Consider the following 7535-nt stretch of genomic DNA (forward strand, 5'->3'; position numbering starts at 1 on the left):
AGAGAGACAGGTTCAGAGCCCAGTACAGGGAAATAGAAAGGGAACGCATAAAGCACTTGAAGCATCCATTTGATATATGTTTCCCGTTCTCTCAGTCCAAATGATGGTTGACTTATTTTATTCAGTACCACCCAAAACAAAAAAAACCCTCAAAGAGTCATTCAATTCTCAATGTTCATATTCCACTACAAAGATGGTACAAAAACAGAAAAATGGCTGACATACAAGTGAAATACTCAACTCCTTGTTCTCCTCGAGTGTCTTGCATTCGCAAAAACTTCACTTCAGCCAGTGATAGTGCATTTGTCCAAAGGACACAGGCAGGGCCTGGAAGGGAAACAATTGGCCCATCAGAGAGTACCGGAACATGAGAGAAGCAAGACCAATAGAGAAAGTGCAGAAGCCTTTTCTTCCTCAGCCGGCAAAGCAGAGACATCCTACCTTCTGAAGTGAGTAATGTCATTAATAAAAATCGAGGCAAAAACCAGGTCAGAAGAGGAAGGGCAGTCCTAGGACCTTGTGACCTGATGTACGTTAGTAAGTTATGGTAAATGTGGGCTGAGCTACAGAGGACCAAACGACACCAAGCTGATATAACTTGGAAAAACATGTCAAGTTCTGTGAGCTTATATTGTTGCTAAGCAAAATGATATCTGCCTACAGAGCATGTCGTGATTGCATTGAGAAGAGCAAGAAGCAGATGGGAAGTAAAGGAAGAGGGTCCTTGGTAACTATGATGTCCAAAAACAACAGCATTATAAAGTCCTTGAAGTCATCAGAATGTTGATTCAGCAGACAATTGCTGTTGAAGCGAGAAAGGCAGGGATGTCTCAATACAAATGGACACAACACAGGATTTAACATCCAAAGACCAGTGTGCAGTAGTTCTGCGATTATGTCACTGATGTTGTCCACGAGAGACTCATTGCGGTCATTGACTGTGAGTCATCGACTGGACAGTACTTTGTGGACCTTGTGAAACAGTCCCTGAGAAGGTGGACAGAGATATCAAACAGTGTGTTGGTAATGCAACAGACGGAGCAGCTAATATGCAGGGACTGTACAAGGGGCTTCTCTGCATCGCTCACAGGAGAGTCTCCTAACCAAGTACCCATATGGTGTTACTACGTGTCCTCAACCTTGTACTAACTGACACCACTGGGGTTGTACTGAATGACATTGCAGTGTCGTTCGAGATTCCTACAAGCGCATGAAGCTATCAGAGGAAAATCAGTGAGGAAAGGAGACACAGGCGGCTTGATGTAACTGGTGATGAACACGCTGGTGGGCCAAAGAAGAGGCCTCGAGGAAAGGAGACACAGAAGGCTTGATGTAACTGGTGAAACACCGCTGGTGGGCCAAAGAAGAGGCCTCGAGGAAAGGAGACACAGGCGGCTTGATGTAACTGGTGAAAACACGCTGGTGGGCCAAGAAGAGGCCTCGAGGAAAGGAGACACAGGCGGCTTGATGTAACCTGGTGAAACACGCTGGTGGGCCAAAGAAGAGGCCCTCGAGGAAAGGAGACACAGAAGGCTTGATGTAACTGGTGAAACACGCTGGTGGGCCAAAGAAGAGGCTCGAGGAAAGGAGACACAGGCGGCTTGATGTAACTGGTGAAACACGCTGGTGGGCCAAAGAAGAGGCCTCGAGGAAAGTATTTGGAAGCTTTGCAAAGCCTGACCGAACACTTTACACTAATTGGTGACGGAGGGTAACCTGAGAAAGTGCGCCCGAGACTTTGAGGGAGTGAAGAGGGCTGCAGACGACTTTGTTGGGTGGGTCAATGGCATTCTGGAGGAGCAGCAGGACTGATACCGAAGCTCAGACTGCTCTCCCAGAGAAGAGAACAACAGAAAAAAGAAGAGAAAACCATGTAAGTTTGCAGAAGACGAGCCCATTGCTAATGCAGACATGGATTACAAAATCAAGATCCACAATGTGGTACTGGACACTGTTGTTGAAAGTATTCACTGACGTTATGCAGCAAATGCAGTGCTGTGTACAGATGTCTCCTGCATGAATCCAAAGCATTTTCCTGAGATCAGAGAAAAGGGCTTCCCAAAGACAGCCATGAAGGAGCTCAGCCAATGCTTACTGGAATTTGATGAACATGCCACTGTTGAGGCATTGCAGGCTGAACTGATCAGCCTTGCACAACAGTGGGGAAGACTGAAACAGTCAGCATTGGAGGAGTACAACACCAGGGCCACCTCCGCCAGTGATGAATCAGGGGAAGGCTTTGAGGATCCTGGTGAAAGTGTGGAGTTGGTGAGCAGAACTTGTTCCACGTGTAAAAACTGCACAATATGCTGCTATCTTCTCCTCTCAGAACAATCTGCTCACGGATGCGTATCACATCATTGGTTTGGGCTACAAGTTCCTCCTCACCCTATCCATCACTCAGGTGGCGTGTGAGAGGACCTTCCCCACCCTGAAATTCGTGAAGAACCGCCTAAGAACCTCCCTCACTCAAGAGAACCTTGAAGATTTCCTTTTGATGGAAACAGAGAAGGAGATTCTTATGGGACTTGACAAAGATGACATCATTGACAAGATGGCAGAGAGCGGTGAGTTACTGGTTTACTAGTGGTAATTACTTCCGGGTTACTCTGAAGAAGCTATGCTATGTCTCTTCCTAAACAGGCTGACAAGGGTGACAGAACATTTGCTGTGAGTTAAAGCTTTTGTACAGAGGCATGTTTTCTGGACTTTCGTATTATACTTGCAGTTATGTAGCCAAAGTTCAGTTTCATTAGATGTGTATAGATGTGTTTATTTTTGTGCTGTTTGCTTTATGGACACCAGTGAGTGAACATTGTAATCCACATTTTTTTTTGTAACAGAGTGCTTTTTTGACTTTTGTATTAAACTTAATAACACTGTTGTAGCTTATGTTCAAGTTCAGTGAATGTGTGTGTGTGAAGATGCTTGATTCTTTTGATATGCTGGATGCTTAAAATTAAAGATAATAATTTGAACGTTTGAGCTAACTCTGTATATCTCATTCTCTTTTTAGAAGTGTATGCTAATAGTTTTGTGTCTCTAGCCTTGTACATTTGTATGCGCTATGATTGGTGTATTCCTAGTGAGTTTTTGAGGGAGCTCCCATAGCCATAGCATACCTTGAAAAACTCAGTGTTCAGATAGGCTACTTGTTGGTCAGTCCCATAGTTTGTATTTTGTAATGTGGATAACTTTCTTCCCAGACTAACATAGTGGCCAAATGTATAACTAGTTCTGTAAATTTGTGGTTTGCATGAACAGGGTGGCCTGGGATGGAGTCAAATTCCCGGCCTGAATTATTGTTTCAATCCGCCCCTGGAGCAATGTACAGAGATATCCTTGATGAAAACCTGCTCCAGAGCGCTCAGGACTTCAGACTGGGGCGAAGGTTCACCTTCCAACAGGACAACGACCCTAAGCACACAGCCAAGACAACGTAGGAGTGGCTTCTGGACAAGTCTCCGAATGTCCTTGAGTTGCCCAGCCAGAACCCGGACTTGAACCCGATCTAACATCTCTGGAGAAACCCGAAAACAGCTGTGTAGTGACACTCCCCATCCAACCTGAAAGGATCTGCATAGAAGAGTCATACCTAAAGCTATAATCGCTGCCAAAGGGTCTGAATACTTATGTGAATGTGATATTTCCATTTTGTTGTGTATTGTTTGTAGATTGATGAGGGGGAAAAACGATTTAATCCCTTTTAGAATAAGGCTGTATGTAACGTAACAAAATGTGGAAAAAGTCAAGAGGTCTGAATACTTTCTGAATGCACTGTATATGTATACAAAAAAATATATTTATAATATGGCCCCATTCAAATGGCTCTGGACCTTGGACCCTGGACCCTGGACCCGGTCCTGACAGTCTGAGGTTTAGAAATGTCCTGCAGGGATTGTGACTCTACAAGCATACAAACCCTTGACATTCATTGGTAAAAGTTTAGGGAAGAAGGAAAAAACTCTCTATGCATTGGCTGAGTGCACAACTGTACAGTTAAATTCATTGAGTTTGATCATTTAATGAGCGATTATGCCTGATAAAGGAACATGTGCACACACCACAGGCCTGCAAGCTGGAAGACAGGGCTTGACGTTGATTTGAAACACTGTCCATGCTCTTTCATCCTGATAGGTGGTTTATACCACGGTCCTCTACAGGCTCAAGAGAGACTGCATCCCCTCCGCTGCCTCGAGTCACTACCCTTTCCTCCCATGGGGCGACTGGGAGGCTCAGCAAGTCTCTTCAGCCACAAAATGGGTCATTAGACGACATAATTGGGACATAAATAAATACATGTTTGAGGGGAATAGGAAGAATAGATGACAGCTGACTGTGTTTAGCCCAGGAGCATTTAGATAAACAGCTATTCTTCCTGCCTACAACCCCACTATTCACTGTTGAATAGTTGAGGCTTTTCCCTTCGAGGTGACTGGCTTTTTTATACAGCAACATGACATGCACAGTGATGCTACGGCAATCCCCAGCCGTGTTCAAACTAAGCTACAGCGAGAAGAGCAGAGGACACTGCTGACGTGCATTCTCCCTCACAAACGCTGCCTATTGTTTGCTTTATGCTCAGCCACAAATTGTAGGCTTTGTCCGTTACCATTTCTTTTTCGGGGGGTGCTCTTTTTTCTCTTGCTCGTTCCTCCCTTCTGAGACACATGTTGGTGCTGCATTGATAACCACACAGGGATGAAGCAGATGTTGTTGAACTCGTCCCTGCTCCGTGGGTTTTCAGGCATACTATCTCATAAATATTCCCTGTGACAATTGATTGACTTTTAGTAACACAGCTGGACATTCTGAACGTTTGCATCAGTCTAAAGTTTGGACGTGTTGTTTAATTAAAGAAAAGATCAAGGCTGTGTGTAAAGCACACTTACATTATTTTTGAAAAAGACAGACTCTAGTAAATCTTTTCCAGAGTGTTCAAATTATGACAATTTTTTTAAAGCATTAAAAAACATTCTCCATTCTTCATTAAAAGAGACTTTCAGTGCATCATTACTGTTTTGGGTTACTACTACTAGCAGTGCTACCATACTGAGGTCTTATCCCCATGCTCTGAACCCCCCCCCCCCCCCCACACACACACACACACACTCTGACCCCCCCCCCCCCCCCGCCCCACACACACACACACACACACACACTCTGACCCCCCCCCCCCCCCGCCCCACACACACACTGAATCCCCCCCACACACACACACACTCTGACCCCCCCCCCCACACACACTCTGAACCCCCCCCACACACACACACTCTGACCCACCACCCCCACGCACTCTGATCACCCCCCCCCCACACACACACACTCTCTCATACACACACTCTAAACCCCCCCCCCCTACACACACTCTCATACGCTCTCTGAACCCCCCGCCATACACACTCTCTGAACCCCCCCCCCCCCCACACACACACACACGTACACACTCGCTGAACCCCCCGCCACACGCACACTCTCCTCCACACACTCTGAACTCTCATTCACACCCCCCCCTCCCGAACGCTTGCCTCACACAGGGTCAGGCTCCATCCGCTGAGCACACTGAGCAGTCAGTACAGGTCAACATGGCTGCTGGCGCCATCTCTCCCTCTCCTCTCCCTCTCCTCTCCCTACTCTCTCCTCTCCCTCAGCCACTTCCCTTCCCTGGCTGGCAGATCGTACAATTAGACATTACATCACGTGGTCCACTTAACACTTAAAGAGTGTCATTGTTCTGGGTCAAGTGCACCTACGCTCTACTCACAGCCGGGTCCCACAAAGCTCTGAAGTGTTCTTGGACTGACTGAGGTCCCCCGAGGGGCTGCTGGGGAGGTCTTTCAGCCCATCATACAGGCAATGTCAGCCCATCATACAGGCAATGCTGCCTTATTGTGCCTTAGAGGGGTAGTTCATCATTTCAGAATCAAAGTTTGTCAATCCAGATTCCCTAAATGGTACTTTCTAGTATACTTGGGATGAACTTACACTAAACCCTGACCTTAACCATCACACTTACCTAACCTTAACCATTTTACATTTAAACTTCAATGGGATAGGAGATGTCCCAAGGATCACGGAATCAAATCAAATCAAATTGATTTATATAGCCCTTCGTACATCAGCTGATATCTCAAAGTGCTGTACAGAAACCCAGCCTAAAAACCCCAAACAGCAAGCAATGCAGGTGTAGAAGCACGGTGGCTAGGAAAAACTCCCTAGAAAGGCAAAAACCCAGGAAGAAACCTAGAGAGGAACCAGGCTATGTGGCGTGGCCAGTCCTCTTCTGGCTGTGCCGGGTGGAGATTATAACAGAACATGGCCAAGGCATGGTCCTGAGGCATGGTCCAAGGGCTCAGGTCCTCCGAGAGAGAGAAAGAAAGAGAGAATTAGAGAGGGCACACTTACATTCACACAGGACACCGAATAGGACAGGAGGCTGAGACAGGAGGGGTCAGGAGACACTGTGGCCCCATCCGAGGACACCCCCGGACAGGGCCAAACAGGAAGGATATAACCCCACCCACTTTGCCAAAGCACAGCCCCCACACCACTAGAGGGATATCTTCAACCACCAATTTACCATCCTGAAACAAGGCTGAGTATATCCCACAAAGATCTCCGCCACGGCACAACCCAAGGGGGGGGGGGGGGGGCCAACCCAACAAAAAGCAAGGACCACTCCTAAATTAATGGGAAAGATAGTTACCATCTAAAATTATTAAAGTAGACAGTGGCAATCTTTCTCATTCATTTGGATTGCAGGCCTATTTATGCAGCTGGATCTATAAAACCTTGTGGGACTTATACTCGTCTCACCAATAGACTACATTTGAGGTCTGAAAGCATCTGTGATTTATCACTGCCAGTAACTATAGGTGAAGATACATGGACTCGGTTGGGAATCTCCCTATGCAGCCAGAGCCATATCTAAAATAGACGGCTATGCAGCATGACATAGAGAGCGCTGTATGTTGTGCTAATTAGAGGGTAAACAGAGTCTTTATACACCCTAATCACCAACCAACCCTACTTGTTGGGTCTCATCCAGATTGATAATGACTAAAGGATGTGTGTGGTTGGCTGTGGAGGAGATTCCCAATACCACAGGGCTATCTCTGTGGGGGCTCATCATACACACAGACTGCACACAGATTTACACAGTTGTGTGCAGTTTGGACACAAAGTCATCATTGTAAGATGGGAGAAAATAAATAAATGCAATATCTGCATAATAAACCTGATTTACTGTCAGATATTAGAGATGTATGGGGTAATCAGTTTTGGGAAAGCACCTCCCAGACACAGGAAGACCTCCCATGTATTCTCACACACATGCACACACACACACACACACACACACAAATGCAGACAAATACACACACATGCAGCACACACAAACACATGCATGCTGGTGGGCAGATGCGCTTGTCACCACACTATAAAATCCCCATACTGAACTGAGTCATGTGGACATCCCCTGCTGCATCCAACCAGACAGACTCCCAGACAACCTTCCGGCCACTGTCCCTCCCACA

This window comes from Oncorhynchus kisutch, linkage group LG26 (assembly GCF_002021735.2).
Source record: "Oncorhynchus kisutch isolate 150728-3 linkage group LG26, Okis_V2, whole genome shotgun sequence".
Classification (NCBI taxonomy): Eukaryota; Metazoa; Chordata; class Actinopteri; order Salmoniformes; family Salmonidae; genus Oncorhynchus; species Oncorhynchus kisutch.